A 19,170-nucleotide genomic window follows, 5' to 3' on the forward strand; every position below is an offset into this window, starting at 1 on the left:
CAGTTAAGTGTTGTTTCCGTATCGCACTGTGAAAGTTGAATTCTTACTACTTTTGTTGTAAACCTCTGTCGTTTGAGGTCGCGAGGTCGTTGCATTAAAAAATTTGCTATTTTTGCATGTTTTTCAGCTTCTTTTACGAGTGCTTTTCTCCTTTTGATTATTATTTTTTCAGCTCCAACTTTGCTCTTTTTATCCATGATCCTAGCACTGAGCTAGTAGCTAATTTGGCTCAAAAGAGACTCCAATTGGTGGGCGGAGCTGCATGTTTTATTTTTCGACTGCACAGGTCAGGATGCGTCCGGAAAAAATTCTATACGTTTTTTTTTTTTTTTTTTAAAGAATGCTCACAGAGACAGCGGTAACAGCATGTAAGTAAGACTTACTGCCATGAATAAATATCAAACAAAAAACAATAGTATTAATATTGTGTATAACCAGGACTATCCCTCCTGGCCGGCCCACCGGGATTTGTCCCGATCCTCCTGATTAGCCACTCCAGGCCTGATCAGGAAATATATTGAAGATAATCCCACCCAACCCCCATTTAGATCTGATGTGTTTTCGAAGTCTTCCTCGAATTTTTATGAGCAGTGTATATTTTGTACTTTACCTTAGTGTTCATTAGGGTTGTGCAAGTGTTATTAAAGCTATTCACTACTTTACTGTCAATTATTTGCAAGATTTTTTTTTTTTTCGCAATATGCAATAAGTCAATTTTATCACACGATAATGAGTGCAGTAATTTTCCCGGCAGCTATTTATCGCCGCATGCGTGCGTGCGTGAATATATTTGTGCATGTGTGTGTTTGCATGTGCACTTGGCACACGTGCGTGTTGATTGCATACAAGACTCCAGTTCCTTTCACAGATGTTTATTGGTCATCAACACGCCATAGAATTAAAGTTCAGACATACAAAATAAGGAAACACTTCTATATTTTACATTACACATTTACAGTGGGGAGCAGGAGTATTTGCACCCCTTGAGGTTTTGCAAGTTCACCTACTTAGGAATTAGGTAGAGGTTTGAAATTTCAACCATGGATGCATTTCCACTCATAGAGACATAATTTCATCCATAAATCACATTGGATGATTTTTTAAAAAAATAATCTATTTGTAATTTACTGGGATTCATAAGTATTTGAACCCCTGAGAATCAGCAATAATTATGACCCTTTAAAGAGTTGTCAATCTATCTAAAAAAAAAAAGTCTACTTTTACTCCATCAGTAACCACCCAGCCACCACCCGTTTGAGCTCATTATTATCACTTCTGCACCCTACAGTCAGTCATAATCCAACCATGGGCAAGACCAGAGAGCTTTTGAAAGACACCAGAGAAAAAGTTATTGAGCTCCGCAAAGCTGGAAAAGGCTATGTGACAACTGGAAAGTGGCTTGGTAAGAATAAACCAACTTGCAAAATCACAAGGGGTGCAAATACTTCTGCCCCTCACAGTACATGAAAATTGTGTAGCACATTGTGGTGTGTCTATTTTGTTTGTTAACATTTATAGTCTTTATTTTGCATTTAGTACATTACTGCATTAATGCGAGCAGGATGATAAATAATTTGTTCGTAATATGAAGTGGAAGTGTCGAAAAACCTTTCGTAAAATTAATTTTTCATGTGCTTTCGCATCTCGAGGTACCACTGTACTTTATTTATTGCCTCTTGCACTTTTCAAGTGTGTGCACTTCCAAACTGTTGGAATTGTTGTGCATGCAGTTAACATTAATGTTAGGGGTGTGTGAGCAGGAGGGGATCCCAGTGCAGACAAACCCGTTGTGGCGAGTAATATTTTATTTGCGAGCACCAGAAAGAGCGTGGCGGGTAGAAGTTGCTTTGCTTGGGGTAGCTGAGCCGGCGTGAGACGTGGAAGCTCGGGAGGAGGCAGGCGTGGAAACTTGGAAGGAGGCAGGCGTAGAGTCCGACAGTGAGCGCGCAGAAGACAGGACCTGGGGCGAGAGCAAAACAGTCGTGAGCCGGGAATCAGGGAGATCATATAAGAATGCGAGAAGCAACTGACGGTGAAACCAGACGAGTTGATCGGGTGACGAGGTGGCGGCGTCCACTGGCTTTTATGGATGGGTGATTGGCATTGCCAGCACCTGTGGCCGCTCCACCCGTCTGTCGTCCAACCTGCAATCAATAAAAACATGCACACCTGCCGGAGGTGGCCCAGGTCTCAGGAGGAAGGGGCAGAGGCCCTAACAATTAATGCTTTCCTTATTATAGTTAGTTGCCTGTTTGGATAACTTCGGTCTAGTCAGCCTTTCCTTCGTTCTGGGCTTTGTCTCAGGAGGAAGGGGCAGAAGCCCTAACAATTAATGCTTTCCTTATTATAGTTAGTTGCCTGTTTGGATAACTTCGGTCTAGTCAGCCTTTCCTTCGTTCTGGGCCATGTGTCCATGTAGTCTACGTAATCTATTCTGTGTTCTATGTTGCTTTCCTGCCCCTCCTAACCTATTGTTTTCCCTTGAATAAAAAGGGTTGCTATCACAACAACTGGGGGGAGCTGCTACCAACCTCCACAAAAGCTACATCGACTTTCTGCGTGTTCTTTTTAGCCAAACTAGGTGTACATAAACCTAGCTTGAAATCTAACACAAAAATATTCACTTTTTAAAGTTTTAAATATAATTGTGAATATCTGCACTAAGCAAATGGTCAGCACTTGGGAAAAAAATTGGAACTCATCTTTTTCACAATTTTTTGGTCACATTCTACAAGGCTCACAGAACCATTGACGGTCCTTTTTATTTCATTCAAAAATTCAAAATAAAACTGAAGTTATAGAGGGGAAACTGTAAAGATCGATTGTCCTATTGACACAATGAAAAGCCCATCGATTTTTGTAATCAAAATTAGGCTCAATTATAGTGAATTCTAATGTTTAAAGCCACAAATGTTTAATATATAATCTTTATGACATGAACTTTGTGGACTTGACATTTGACTTGACAACTTGACATTTAACAGAATTTAGATGTAGATGTTTATTTTTTTTTTTTTTTTTTTTTTTTAAATGTATTTTACTTATATCTTTATTATTAAAAAAAAAAAAAAAAAAAAAGCCAGTGTTTCCAGTATATTATCTTCAATTTTAAAGTATGTCCTATGTTCTTGAATAGTTAAAATTGAGGTTTTGCTTTTAAATTTGAGGAAATTTAAAAATTAGATAGTGTTTTAGATGGAATTTTGTAAATCAGTGAAAAAATACTATTTTGAATGGAAACCAATTTCTCATTCATGCCTTTTTCCAGTGTAAGGCAGCAGCCTAATGCATGTATGAAAGCCCGCAAAGTTTGCTGAGAACATGTCAACAAAGCACATGGATTACTGGAACCATGTCCTACGGTCTGATGAGACAGCGGGCTTGCTTGTGTACCCTCTTCAGAAGAACCTTCCTCCTGGGGTGACAGCCATGCACACCAATTTGATGTAGAGTGCTGCGTATTTTCTGCGCATTCACTAACAGTTTGACCCCCCCACCTCTTCAACCTCTGCATCAATACTGACAGCACTCCTCTAATGAGTCACATGACATTTTGGAGGGAAAATGACACGCAATACTCAATTTGGACATTTAGGGATAAAAGTAGTTCCCATGCGGTGTACTCACTTTTGTTGCCAGGGGTTTTTAGATATTAATGGCTATATTTTGAGTTATTTTGCGGGGAAAATAAATAACTCTATCATATAAGCTGCACAAAAACTACTTTTCATTGTGTCAAAGTGTCATTTTGTGAATGTTGTCCCATGAAAAGATATACTTAAATATTTGCAGAAATGCGAGCGGTGTACTCACTTTTGTGATACACTGTACACTTTAGAGGCTGTAAGTAATTTCAGAACATTTAGCTTTTTTTTATTGGTGCTGTCAGCCAATTAAAAAAGGTGATGGAAATTGTGCTGCTCGTCTGACCTGTCTGGCTTTTTGAACTGTAAAATATCAAAGACTGACATTCAAAGGTCACGTTGGAGCATGTTGGCACATTCGATTTGGGATTATGAAGTCAATGTACATCAGAAGTGCACATGCAAAACAATATATTCAGGAAAACGTCGAATTCCCAGCATTTCTCCCCAATCATGGATTCCTTATTAAAATTCTTTCATATTTCAAGAAATCCAATGTAGGTGGAGCTGGAGCACTTTAAAAAATATATAGACTTTCATTTTAGAGTCAACATATAGTATTGTCATGATCCTGTGAAGTTTACCAGTTAGAAGGTTTACTGAATGTATCAATATATTTTTAATTTGCAAGCAAAATAATGTTTTCTCCTACAATAAATATATATATATATATGGCGGAAAACACTCAGGTGACTAACTCAAGGTGAGAGCATGAGAGAGTATAATTAAAGACACCATGATTTTAACGATATATTATCGTGTACTTACCTTGTTTCGATCAAAAAACTCCGTCTAGCATGTCTCACCGAGTGTCAAGACATGGTAATATAACAAGGGTCGCAATGTAGAAATCGCAGACATCAAGGGATAGTTATGAGGTAGATATCTGTGACCTCTTTACAGACCCTACTTTTTTCATTGTGACGTGTTTAAAAGTTTAAAATATTCGAGTGAATAATTTGATGAAGTCGTTTTTTTATTTATTTATTTATTTTTATTATTAAATATTAGACATAAATTATTGATTCAAAGCTAAAAATGATAAACATTTCGAATAATAAACATAATTACTTTACCTTTTTTTATGGCTCGGTTGAAACAAAAGCGGTTGCGCGGTGTCTGTAACGGGGTCTCCAGGGTAACTCGGACAAATTAAAAATAGTTTGGGGGCTTCATGCGCCATGAAACTGCTATGGCAGCATATAGACATACTGTTCCATCAAACACAACAGTTCTTTTGGCTTAAAATACAACAGTTTATTTTAAAGAGGGGTGCAAGAGCAGAAACTGCTTTTTCAGCCTTGTCTGTGTTTTCCGCCATATTGCATATATAGTAGATATATTTACTCCCACACATTTGTTCATTTCATATGATCAAACATATTCATTCATTCATTGTATATTACTGATGTACAATATGTGTACCATATGACTGTTTTTCTTGTTAAAAGGCAAGGAGCCTTTCTTCCTCACCAAGGTTATTCAGGTATGCGTGACTAGTGATCTTCATCTTCCACTGTTTTTGCTCAGATGGTCGGTTGGCACTAACTTACCAATTTGCATACGTGTATTATAAAGTGTATCATTCGGAAGGTCGAAGACGAAATTTTCTGGAAGGCACTTGGGGAACTGTTGGTGATTCAGTTTTGACAGGCAAGCTTTTAATGGTGAATTTCTTCATAAATGTATTTCGCTTACGTGATTATTGCTTTCGAATTGTGTGTCGTCATTTCTGTTCATTAAGACCATAGAAGAACCTGTGAAAACAAAAAAATCTACTTTTTTCTTGTTCAATATACAGTGATCCCTCCTTTTTTGCAGTTAATGGGGACCAGAGCCCCCCCCCCCCCCCCCCGTGAAAAACCGCAAAGTAGGATCTCCCACCCCAAAAAATTGAAACTTATCTATAAATGAAACTTTGTCTGTGTGCGTGTGTTCGTTCCCTATGGATTCCGAAACGGCTTGGCCGATTTTCTTGAACATTTACACATTTGTACTGCGAGTGTTCTTAGATGGGTCTGATCTCTGTAGGCCTCCATTTAGTGCAGAAAATTAATCCAGAAATTTTGGGCAAAAGACGTGCCTCTTGCGATTGCATTGTCACATTTGGCTTTCAAACTTGCAAACGGTTTCATGTACAAATTTGAATGTGTTTTGTGGATGCATTGTGGCGTTGAGTACTCCACAACAAGACGCGAGGTTTCAATCAAATGTAAAAATTTCCAGAATATTACTAAGGGATTTAATTCGGCTGAATATTCATACTGTAACGACTAATTTTCTATGTGCTACGCCCCGAATGGTTCGTGGGATGATGTTCATGGTTTGTGGAATGTGCAGCTGGGAAGAACTTCCATGCGGTGGTCCCACTGCCCTCAGTCGGGCTCTAGTATTCTAATGCATACACTACACTACCCTCCCTACACAATTCCATCATGGTGCTGGGTAAACGCTGCTAGTTGGGGACCTGGCAGCAATAGTAATAGGGCGGTGGGTGGGTCCCACACTTTTCTTTATGGCGGGGTTCCCGGGGTCGGGGCTCCGGTCCTGTGCAGCCCCGCGGCGGCTACTCGGCAGTCTCTTGCTTCCACCTTCCTCTCTCGTTTCTTCCCAGGTATCCTCCTTGCACCTTCGCGACAACACTTGCCACCTTGCTGAAAAGATTCAGTATTCACACTGCGACAACTGAACTTTCCGAGTAGCATCACGTCGACGCAAGGCGCACTCAATGATTAGATATATTTAGAAAAAGAAATACTTCCCTCCTGGGAGGGAGCGTGGAGCGTCACAGCAGCTCCACCTAATGTAGCATAAGCGCACCCTGCGCCGCTTGCATTCACAAGCGAAGCAGGGTGCGCCTAAAGCGGACCGAGACCCATGATCTTTGAGCTAACAAGAGTTTGTTTGTTTGGTCCGTATTTGGATGTGCGTTTACATTTACAAAAATAAGCGGAATATTTGAGAAAAAGAACTGTGGTCCGTTTAAAAAAGACCAAACAGTGCTAGTGTGAAGGCACCCTTAGAGCAAAGTATTCTTTGAGATGGTACTTGCTCTGAAAGGGGGGTATTGCATATTTTTCAGGCATTTTGTATAATTCAAAAACACATTTAATCTGTCGTACGGTTTGATAATGACCCCCCATGAGTCATCACCTTATCGTGGTGGAGGGGTTTGCGTGTCTCAATGATCCTAGGAGCTATGTTGTCTGGGGCTTTAAGCCCCTGGTAGGGTCACCCATGGCAAACAGGTCCTAGGTGAGAGGCCAGACAAAGTATGGCTCAAAAAGACCCCTTATGATGAGCAACATTAATGAACCCCAGTTTCCCTTGCCCGGACGCGGGTTACTGGGGCCCCCCTCTGGAGCCAGGCCTGGAGGTGGGGCTCGAAGGCAAGCGTCTGGTGGCCGGGCCTGTCCCCATGGGGCCCGGCCGGGCTCAGCCCGAAAAGGCAACGTGGGTTCCCCTTCCCATGGGCTCACCACCTGTGGGAGGGGCCAAAGGGGTCGGGTGCGTAGGGAGTTGGGCGGCAGCCAAAGGCGGGGGCCTTGGCGGTCCGACCCCCAGCTGCTGAAGCTAACTCTTGGGACATGGAATGTCACCTCTCTGCCAGGGAAGGAGCCTGAGCTGGTGTGTGAGGCAGAGAAGTTCCGACTAGATATAGTCGGACTCTCCTCCACACACAGCTTGGGTTCTGGTACCAATCCTCTCGAGAGGGGTTGGACTCTCTTCCACTCTGGAGTTGCCCATGGTGAGAGGCGCCGGGCAGGTGTGGGCATACTTATTGCCCCCCGGCTTGGCGCCTGTACGTTGGGGTTTACCCCGGTAGACGAGAGGGTAGCCTCCCTCCGCCTTCGGGTGGGGGGACGGGTTCTAACTGTTGTTTGCGCTTATGCACCGAACAGCAGTTCAGAATACCCACCCTTTTTGGAGTCCTTGGAGGGTGTGCTAGAGAGCGCCCCCTCTGGGGACTCCCTCGTTCTACTGGGGGACTTCAACGCTCACGTGGGCAATGACAGTGAGACCTGGAGTGGCGTGATTGGGAGGAACGGCCCCCCCGATCAGAACCCGAGTGGTGTTCTGTTATTGGACTTCTGTGCTCGTCACGGTTTGTCTATAACGAACACCATGTTCAAACATAGGGGTGTCCATATGTGCACTTGGCACCAGGACACCCTAGGCCGCAGTTCAATGATCGACTTCGTAATCGTGTCATCGGACTTGCGGCCGCATGTTTTGGACACTCGGGTGAAGAGAGGGGCGGAGCTGTCAACCGATCACCACCTGGTGGTGTGTTGGCTCCGATGGCGGGGGAAGATGCTGGCCAGACCTGGCAGGCCCAAACGTATTGTGAGGGTCTGCTGGGAACGTCTGGCAGAATCCCCTGTCAGAAAGAGTTTCAACACCCACCTCCAGCAGAACTTGTCCCGGGGGAGGTGGGGGACATTGAGTCCGAGTGGGCCATGTTCCGCACCTCCATTGTTGAGGCGGCCGATCAGAGCTGTGGCCGTAAGGTGGTTGGTGCCTGTCGTGGCGGCAATCCCCGAACCCACTGGTGGACACCAGCGGCAAGGGATGCCGTCAAGCTGAAGAAGGAGGCCTATCGGGCCTTTTTGGCCTGTGGGACTCCGGAGGCAGCTGACAGGTACTGGCTGGCCAAGCGGACTGCGGCCTCGGCAGTCGCCGAGGCAAAAACTCGGACATGGGAGGAGTTCGGTGAGGCCATGGAAAACGACTTCCGGACGGCTTCGAGGAAATTCTGGTCCACCATCCGGCGTCTGAGGAGAGGAAAGCAGTGCACTATTAACACTGTGTATAGTGAAGATGGTGTAGTGCTGACCTCGACTCGAGACGTCGTGAGTCGGTGGAGAGAATACTTCGAAGCCCTCCTCAATTCCACCGACACGCCTTCCTTTGAGGAAGCAGAGTCTGGGGACTCTGAGGTGGGCTCTTCGATCTCTGGGGTTGAAGTCACTGAGGCGGTTGGTAAGCTCCTCGGTGGCAAGGCCCCGGGGGTGGATGAGATCCGCCCGGAGTTCCTAAAGGCTCTGGATGTTGTAGGGCTGTCATGGCTGACACGCCTCTACAACATCGCGTGGACATCGGGGACAGTGCCTCTGGATTGGCAGACCGGGGTGGTGGTCCCCCTTTTTAAAAAGGGGGACCGGAGGGTGTGTTCCAATTATAGAGGAATCACACTCCTCAGCCTCCCCGGTAAAGTCTATTCAGGGGTACTGGAGAGGAGGGTCCGTCGGGAAGTCGAATCTCGGATTCAGGAGGAGCAGTGTGGTTTTCGTCCCGGCCGTGGAACAGTGGACCAGCTCTACACCCTCAGCAGGGTCCTCGAGGGTGCATGGGAGTTCGCCCAACCAGTCTACATGTGTTTTGTGGATTTGGAGAAGGCGTTCGACCGTGTGCCTAGGGGAATCCTGTGGAGGGTGCTCCGGGAGTACGGGGTACCGAGCCCCTTGGTAAGGGCTGTTCGGTCCCTGTACGACCGGTGTCAGAGTCTGGTCCACATTGCCGGCAGTAAGTCGAATTTGTTCCCAGTGAGGGTTGGACTCCGCCAAGGCTGCCCTTTGTCACCGATTTTGTTCATAATTTTTATGGACAGAATTTCTAGGCGCAGCCAAAGCGTTGAGGGGGTCCGGTTTGGTGACCTCAGCATTGAATCTCTGCTTTTTGCAGATGATTTAGTGCTGTTGGCTTCATCAAGCCGTGACCTCCAACTCTCACTGGAGCGGTTCGCAGCTGAGTGTGAAGCGGTTGGGATGAAGATCAGCACCTCCAAATCCGAGACCATGGTCCTCAGTCGGAAAAGGGTGGAGTGCCCTCTCCGGGTCGGGGATGAGATCCTGCCCCAAGTGGAGGAGTTCAAGTATCTTGGGGTCTTGTTCACGAGTGACGGTAGGAGGGAGCGGGAGATCGACAGGCGAATCGGTGCGGCGTCTGCAGTAATGCGGACTCTGCACCGGTCCGTAGTGGTGAAGAAGGAGCTGAGCCGAAAGGCAAAGCTCTCGATTTACCAGTCGATCTACGTTCCTACCCTCACCTATGGTCACGAGCTTTGGGTCGTGACCGAAAGAACAAGATCCCGGATACAAGCGGCCGAAATGAGTTTCCTCCGCAGGGTGTCCGGGCTCTCCCTTAGAGATAGGGTGAGAAGCTCGGTCATCCGGGAGGGACTCGGCGTCGAGCCGCTACTCCTCCGCGTAGAGAGGAGCCAGCTGAGGTGGCTCGGGCATCTGGTTCGGATGCCTCCCGAATGCCTCCCTGGAGAGGTGTTCCGGGCATGTCCCACCGGTGGGAGGCCCCGGGGACGACCCAGGACACGCTGGAGAGACTATGTCTCTCGGCTGGCCTGGGAACGCCTTGGGATCCCGCCGGAGGAGCTGGTTGAAGTGGCTGGGGAGAGGGAAGTCTGGGCTTCCCTGTTAAAGCTGCTGCCCCCGCGACCCGACCCCGGAACAAGCGGAAGATAATGGATGGATGGATGGATGGATGGTTTGATAATGAGGATACATTTTTCAAATCCAGCAAAGGCGATTTTGGGATAAATATAAAGAATTCTCTACATTCAGAACTCTGCTATTCATAAATCTACAAGCACTTGTAAACAGAATTCCTCTCTCAATAAGATATAGAACACAATGCTGACACACAACACTGTCAGTATTCCCATTCTCTTCCTACTTATGTAACTATACAGAAGTATTTTAACTCATTCACTGCCAGCCATTTTTACCCGTGCAACCCCCTTCGCTCCTGGCCGTTTTACTGGATTTTGACTGATTTTGCAAGGCCTACAGAAAATTCTGTTCTATTGCTATATAAACATGGAACCCACCAAAAGAAAGATTAGACTCTCTTCTTTCAGCAGAAAAAAAGTTATCTTTTTCCATTCTTTAGAAATTAGCATTAGAAAATAGCTTAGTTTGAGCAATTTTCCTATTTCTGTGAAAAAACAGAAAAATTGAGCTTTTCGTGAAAGCATACATTTCAAACATAACTTTGACTTTAACACAGCTATTTTTTGCTTTAGTTACATCCCAAACATCTGAATAATGTTTTCCTTTTACAAAATAAGATAAACAACAAGACAGATAGAGCTTTTGATAGCAAAGTAACAATTTATTTACATATAACTAACTGAAAGATGACGCTGTTCTGGCCGCAACAGCAGGTTAATCTTTTCCCTCATCGCCGCCTGTCTCACAAAGATGAATTTATTTGAGTCTCAGCGGGCTCTGCTCCTGGGCAGCACGAACTCCGCTGCACTAGTGGTCCCGGTCGTTCTGCAAGGTCGTCCAGCGCCTGGCATCCCGGACGTACTACCGGTTGTTCCGCCCCAGCCGTGCGGCTTTCGTTGCCGTTGAATTGGGTTGCGGGTCTTACCAAATGCGCTACTGCCCTCCAGTGGCTAGTTTTATTGCTTTAAAATAGATTTTCAGCTTTGTGCTTTGGAGCTAAATTGAATCAGAACCCAGAGATGTCTTTTAAAAAAAAAAAAAAAAAACGTAAAAGACCTATAAATACGTCTTTGGGACACTGAAACAATTGAAAATAGAACCTATTTATACATTTTTGGGAGCAAATGAGTTAAGTAGAGTCATTTAATTTGCTGTTTTTCATTCATGTTAAGTATTATTTCAATAGAAATGATCCATTATTGATATTTTAAAAGAAATCCTAATTCCAAAAACCAAACAGTTCAATGTCAATGTTGCTCCTCTGGGAATCTGAGGGCAAACTGGTTTTCGCTAGCAGATGCTACATCATTGTATTCCTACACTAGGCCGTTAGCGCCACATATTAGCATAAAACACGATCCCGTTTCATTTGAAAATGCTCAACAAACTTGTTTTTTTTTACTTTTCACATGGTATAATGTAACAGGTACACGTAGGTCCATAGCGGAGCGTGGAAATCTCCCTTCCGATTCCTTCATGTAGGGATGCTGACGACTGTGCCTTTGGCTTGAGCTTGATTGGCGCAGTGGTTAACATTTCTACCTCCCGAGTGGCAGGTTCCGCTCTCACCTCTGACCAGGCGTCCCGGCCTGGTCAGAGGTGAGAGCGGAATTCGGGGCGGTGCTGACACACCGGTTACATAATATTAACTAAAAGAGTTGTCATGATCCGCTGCTGGTTAGATTTTGTTTGTTTCAGAGCCAGCCGTGGGAGCATTCGTGATGTCACACCGGCAGCGAGTTCCAGCTAATCAACACTAATATTTAAATGGTGGCGAAAACCCTGCAGGCAGAAGTAATTTGGATTCTGAACACCAAAACAGACCACCATTCATATACTTCAAATGAGTCCATTGGTGATCTGTTTCGGATATTATGTCATTTTTGGTCGGCATTGGCTGTCACAATGTTGGTCATATTGCGTTTTGTTCCAGAGGGAGCCTTCCCGATGTCTTAACTGTCTTTTGTAACGAATTTTCAGTTGGCAGAAAAAAAAGGCACATTTTCTTAATGTTTAAATAGTCTACATATTTTTATGACCATTATAAATGCATTTACACAATGAAAAAGGATGGAAAAGTTTGTTAAACATAATGTTGCTCAATTTGTGGTTTGTATTCCGGAGGGAGCATTCCCGACTTCGTAACTGCAGCCAATTTAAGCTCATTAAGACTTTAAGATGGAGGTAAAATTAGGCCTAAAAAGTCCAGCCCGACCCGACATGGTCCGCGGGTATTAAAGCCCGACCCGCGTTTTGTGTGATAACATTTGTGACGATGTCTGCATAAAAGCCTGTCTTTTATAACGAATTCTCAGTTGGCAGAAAAAAAACGCACATTTTCTTAATGTTTAAATAGACTACATATTTTTATGATCATTATAAATTTATTTACACAATGAAATAACGCTGGAAAAGTTTGTTAAATATAAATAAACAGATGCGGTTTTGCCGACTCGCAGAGGGGAATATTAAGAAGGGTGTATAGGCACGCTCTGGCTCTGCAATGACCATACAGTGCCTTCTTTTTTTTTTTTAATCCAAATTATTTATTTCATAACAAGTATTCCTTAGTTTATCATTCATACATCGTTAATATATAGTTATTTCAAAAAGTTAGCGAGAAAGAACCCTGGCCCGGCCCGACGTAATAATTGACATTTTAATTTTGGTCATGTTTTCAGTTTAATTTAGCTGTTTCCAGCTTGCTATGTTTATAATTGTGATGTTTGTTTACCGCTCTTCCTCTTACTGCGAAGAGGGAGGAAGTTACATCGGCCGCCGCTATGATATTTAAGTCATCAGCCATCTGCTGTGACCCGGGAATTTAACGCCTGCTTTCACGCACACTGCTTCCCATGTCAGTCGACACGGGAAATTGTTTTCACACACAACTGCTGCACGGTTAAGTCCCGCGATATTCCCGTTGTTTTGGAGTATGTGATGGGGGCTCAAGTTACATCCAGATACTTTAGGTTGCAGTTTATGGGTAATGCGAAGGCAGTGGACCTGCTTAAACATTTCGGTTTGCCTTTCGAATGAATGTGAATTTCGCCGTTTTAACTCGAGAGTTAGCCATGTTCACTGGGGTCTTGGCAGGTGCACTAGCGGCTAGCCTGTTACAGAAGATGGCTGGTCTGAGTCCTGTCCTCCTCCTCTTTTTGTCCATAATTATTGTGTGTGTGTGTGTGTTTAAAAAAATTCTGACAGACTTTATAATGTTACTTTAAATGTGTTTTAATTGTATCTTCAATATTTGTGCATTCTTTTGTCAAACACACTTAGTAATTGAGGTTAAATTTGATGTTCGGTGCTTTATTTATATAATATGATTCAATATGATCTAAATAATGGGTGCGAGATAAGTATTAATTTTCAGTTGAAATGGCATTAAAAAAGGTCGTAAAAGTCTTGAATTTAGATTTATCAATCCTGGGGGGACCCTGCCGAAAAGACCCTGCAGCAGCTTGAAGGCAGGTTGCTACAGGGAGCTTCCGGCTTGCCTGTTTTATAAATATTGTAAGATTTTTTCTTTATCTTGCATGACAGAATATGCAATGTTGCTTTTGCCTTTTAGGGTGTATACTGAGTGATCCATTCACTCTAATTGTAACTTGTAGCCTAAACGTAGCATTAGCTTTAGCATGATAAGCATCCTCTTAAACCCTCACTTGTTTACATCTCGTCGTGACGGTTTCATTATTTGAAAATAATGTGCTGTTCTGGCTGAGTGTGTATAGTCATAAAAAGAAGTGCTCCGTTCCTTGGTATGGTAGCACTAGAGTCGGGTCAGCAACCCAAAATGTTGAAAGAGCCATTTTGAGCCAAAAAAACATATACAGTATGTCTGGAGCCGCAAAATGTTAAAAGCCTTATATACTGTAGGCCGTATGATAAAGGCAACACATGCTGTATGTGTCTATTTTAGCTATATTAGCTTACTATTAAAATAACTTAGTTGGCTAAAATACATAATCATCATGATGATAATGATCAGTTTCCCTGCAGCATATCCCATAGAGAATGACGCACTACGTGAATGCTCATTTGTACGATGCCGCCTAACTCCCTTACATTATTAATGAATTAGAAGAGTGTTTTTTTTCATGTTTGTCCTCCTACAGAAACCATATTAAAACCAAACATTTATTTCCCTCCCCCATCTTTTTCCATTTTCAAACATTTAAAAAAAAAATTCCAGGGAACCACTAGGGCAGCGCTAAAGAGCCGCATTTGGCTCTAGAGCCGCGGTTTGCTGACCCCGCACTAGACTGAATTAATCTTTTAAGTCTCAGGTCATAATTGTAAATTTGAAGCTGTTTTAATTGCCTTTATAATTTACGTGCTTTAAAAGTGTATCAGCCTCAAATATCGGCTTACAAAATTGGCTTTGGATAATGGCAATTGGCTGAAATTTTTTTAGATATCGGGATCAGCATTTCAAAATCCCATATCGATTGACCTCTAAATATAACACTGAGAATTAAATAATTTAACACGAAAAAAAAAAAAAGGTTTGTAAGGGGTGTCTTCTTTTACCTTTACATTTCCAAGCCTTTACATCAGCACTAAACAGAAGGGGGAAACAAGAATAAACCATTGTTCCAAAAAAGTTTGAATTCAAGTGAAGTGAGAAGGGAGTTTGCAGTGACGACATCAGGTCATTAATAATTACAAAGATGTTCCAAATGATATGTCTTCTCAGGCTCGAACACCGCAGGCTTGATTCCTTATCAGCAGTGAGAGAGAGAGTGGAGGCAAGAGGGGCGTACAAACAGAAAGAAACCAGGCGCTGAAAAATCTTTATAATTAAACCAACCTTTTAATTAAATAGTCTGTTGTTTAATTAAGAAAATTATCACCGAAGCTAAATCCATCATTAAAGACATTTGAGTTTTTTCTAGAGGGTTGGCAGTCGTGGGAGGGAGCCAGGGGAAAGGGGTTGGGTTGAGTAGCCTCTCAGCTATTGTGAAAGTCTTATTTCCACCCATTGTCTGAAATTGTCATTTTCATTAGGGGGAAAATTCAACGAATCAATTAGGATAATGGTTCCTTAGCACAGAAATTTACAAAGGATGTGGGATGAAATCAGAGGTGGGTAGTAATGCGTTGCATTTACTCCGTTAGTACCTTTTTTTATTTCAATGAGCAATGTTCCCTCTAAGCTGCACCGCTTGCATACTCAGCGCACAAGAAAATCTCTATGCAGTGCACAAAATTCAACAGATACGTATTGTAGCATTACTTGGACTACTATCGGTGCCGCAGTGATTTTTCAGTGTGACACTCCTATTGGTGCGTTTGATACAGCAACGCGAGGCTCCTATTGGTGCATTCCCTACGGCAACACGACGCTAAATAATAATAATACATTTTATTTGAAGGCGCCTTTCTGGCACTCAAGGTCGCCGTACAATCATTTAAAACATTTAAAAATATTAAAAGTGAGAAAATTAAAGTATATAACGTATAAGGAAATTTAAAATACTAAAAGAGATATAGGGGCAGTTAAAAAGACCAGAACTAAGTGATTATTGTAGATAGGCTAGTCTAAACAGGTGAGTTTTAAGTTTTGTTTGAAAAAGGGGGAGGGAATCTGTGTTCCAGAGGTCGGGTGGGAGTGAATTCCAAAGAGGCTGAACGCTCGGCTCCCCATGGTGCTAAGGCGAGCGGGGGGGACAGACAGTTGTATGGAGGAGGAGGATCTCAGGGCACAGGAGGGAGTAGTAACATGAATGAGATCGGACAGGTATTGAGGGGCGAGGTTATGGATGGCCTTGAATGTGAGGAGGAGAACTTTGAACTGTATTCAAAAGTGGACCGGGAGCCAGTGAAGCTGTTGGAGGACTGGAGTGATGTGGTGGATGGACGGGGCAGGGGTTATGATGCGGGCAGCTAAATTCTGGACCAGTTGGAGTTTATGGAGAGTTTTATGAGGGAGGCCAAAAAGGAGGGAGGTGCAGTGGTCCAGGCGGGAAGTGACAAAGCTGTGAACCAGAATTGCAGCAGAATGTGGGGTGAGAGAAGGGCAGAGACGATTAATGGAGTGTAGGTGAAAGTGGGCAATCCGGGTAATGTTATTGATGTGCGATTGAAAGGAAAGTGTGTTGTCGAGGATGACTCCTAGGCTCTTGACTTGGGGGGAGGGTGAAACAGGGGAGTTGTCAATGGTAAGGGATATGTTATGGTTTTTTGAGATGGTGAATTTAGAGCCAACGAAGCGCACCTCAGTTTTATTACTGTTAAGTTTTAGGAAATTGTGGGTAAACCAGATTTTTATTTTAGAGATACAGTCAGTCAGAGATGAGGACGGGAGAGAGGAGGAGGGTTCAGAAGTGAGGTAGAGTTGGGTGTCGTCAGCATAGCAGTGAAAGTGGATGTTAAATTTACGAAAAATATTGCCAAAGGGAAGTAGGTATATGATGAAGAGTAGGGGCCCCAGGACAGAGCCCTGAGGCACACCGGAGGTAACAGGGGAGGGTGTAGATTTAAATGACCTTAGTTGGATATATTGGCTGCGCTTAGAAAGATAGGAAGAAAACCAGTTCAACGGGGTGCGGGTGATGCCAATAGTGGAAAGCCGGTGGAGGAGTGTGGTGTGACTAATTGTAACAAAGGCTGCAGATAGGTCTAGGAGGATGAGGATGGAGAGCAGTCTAGAATCAGCTACCATGAGGAGGTCGTTAGTCATTTTAACGAGTGCTGTTTCAGTGCTGTGTATTGGGCGAAAACCAGATTGAAACTGTTCATAAAGGTTATTCTGGGATAGGTGAGAGTAGAGTTGGGAGGCGACTGTTCTTTCCATATCTAATTTTGGAACTGATATAATCTAGTTAATTAGACAAACCATATTGTTTTCTGTAACCATTTCGCATCGTAACTCAAGAAGCAACAGGTGTCCTAGCCAGCAATACGATAAAGTTCACTGCACTAGCTACGCAGCCGATCGTAGCATTGACAGTGTTGACGCGCCGTGCAGGTTAGCTAGCGGTGCAGCTGAGTTAAGAGACGCAAATGCTACCCTTGTCATGGCGAAAGAAACGTGCAGCGATACCACACTCATCAAGCCAAAGTAAAAAAGAATTTGTGGTTCTTTTAAGATGGAATGGTAGTCGGAGTATGTGTAAATAGAAGAACAAGCAGTGAAACTGAGTGAGTTTAAAAAAAAAAAAAAATGTAACCTGTCCTGTTTAGCTGCTTAGACATAGAGAATAGAAATCTTGAGTGTCCATATTATCTGAAAAGTTTTAATGTGGGAGTTTTACATACTCCCATTGTGGTTTAGTTGAATTTGTCTTTGATCCCAGACAATTTTTTCAAGTTGTTTCAATTACCTGACATGTTCGGCGACTACTTCCGCCTTCATCAGAGAGTCACTGGTGTTGGTGTGACGCATCTTCATCAGATGATGGATGAAGGCGTGACTCACCTGTCAGATTTGACTGGCGACTCACGCCCTCTGCTGACCATTCACTCTCCTAGGATGATGGTCCAGGTAGTAGAGAGCATGTAAGCCCCCTCGTCCCTGTTGATGGTCCTCGGGCCCCGCTTGCGGATCTCAATGGCCTCCCTGATCCAGCGCGGATGTTTGTTTTTTTCGGAAGGCGGAAGTAGTCGCTGAAACATGTCAGGGAATCAAAACAACCTAAAAAAAAATCGTCTGGGATAAATGAAAAATTCAACTAATCTATAAGTGTAGACAAAATGAACTCAATACAACACCCATTGTGGTTGTTCATTATGTTTTATTTATCTAACCCATGTCACAACTAGGACCTTACCCAGGCCAAAGGAGGACTCTTCCGATGTTTTAAAACCCCTGGGTGTTATTTGTCCATTTTTTGGCTTTTTTCGTTTTTTTCTGTGTTTAAAAGGAAAAAAAGCATATGAAAAAATACACTAGGGAGCTGATATTTCCTGCAGGATACTAAATCATGTAGAAGTTCAAAATGGCACCATCCGGGAATTTCTAACTTATTGCAAACAGGCTGGGAAGATTTGCACTAAACTCTTGTTATTTTGCCATTTTTTGGCTCATTGACTCCCATTATAAATCATGATTTTTGATATGTTGTAAACCTGATGTGTTATAATGCATTTTCCGTGATTATTGATGTAATCGCTTCTTTGGCGAGTCAAAAACATGCAAAAAGAGGAATTTGTGTGTTGTCACCCAAAAGTCACTAGTTGGAGCCATAGGCCAATACATGAATTTGCTTGCGAAACTCAATACAAATTAGTAAAAAATTAATGCGATAAAAACGGTTGGCATTACAAGAAAATTGGTGTTTATGTGTCTGAGCTCACTTTCAGTCTATTTGGGCATGCATATTTGCAATTTTCCACGTGTGCACGAGACAATAAACCGGTACTTCCCGGAAATGCAAAAATACCAAAACAAAAAAACACGTGTTTATTGTTGTCGTTTGAACTTCAACTCTTATTGGTTGGGTGTTTGAATTTCTTTACTCTCATTGGTTCTGGGCATTTTGGGAGTCTCTGTTCTCGCGAGGATCACCATTTTGCATTTCTTCCAACACAACTGTGATCGATGGCGGCGAGAAGTATTTCACTGCAGAACACGATTCGGATGGTGTTAGAAAATCCTGATTCCGACGACGACCTTCGTTCGGACGCTACTTCGGCGAGTCCAGAAGACATTGAAGAAATTCTTCCGGACTTTCGATGCCGGAGGAGGACGACTTTGATGACGAGAAATGGGAAATGGTTGACAACATAATGACGGAGATGAAAGCGGGGAGCAGAAGGCGGGGGCACGGACATGACCACGTTGAGGCGCATGACGAAAATGACGGCGATCGAGGCGATGGCGAAAGTGAGTAAGCACATGTTTTGCATATCAAGGTTTGTCTTGTAAAAGCTGATCAAAGATCAAAGCTGTTATTGTTGTGCGTGCTTGTGATTTGCAGGCCTGTGCCACATACTCCTGCCGCCGGCGCACACTCAGGTGGCCAAAGTGTGAGTTTTTTCACATGCTGGACATTTCGTCCTTCAGCGCTGTTCACGGAGATCTACCCTGAGTGGAACGTGAAGAAAAGCTA

General features: G+C 43.4%; 1 protein-coding gene across 2 annotated transcripts in view; it reads right to left on the reverse strand.

Moving 5' to 3' along the window:
- Positions 1 to 17,673: 17,673 nt before the first annotated feature.
- The window catches only part of LOC130914451 (adhesion G protein-coupled receptor B1-like), a 428,372-nt gene continuing 426,875 nt past the window's right edge, over positions 17,674 to 19,170 (reverse strand). Inside the window, exon 33 of one of the 2 annotated variants that reach the window (XR_009062924.1) lies at positions 17,674 to 17,725. The gene's annotated coding sequence lies outside the window, so the exon portion shown is untranslated. The remainder of the gene's footprint in view (positions 17,726 to 19,170) is intronic. The other variant, XR_009062926.1, reaches the window with a different exon arrangement.

This window comes from Corythoichthys intestinalis, chromosome 4 (assembly GCF_030265065.1).
Source record: "Corythoichthys intestinalis isolate RoL2023-P3 chromosome 4, ASM3026506v1, whole genome shotgun sequence".
In the NCBI taxonomy this organism is placed as follows: Eukaryota; Metazoa; Chordata; class Actinopteri; order Syngnathiformes; family Syngnathidae; genus Corythoichthys; species Corythoichthys intestinalis.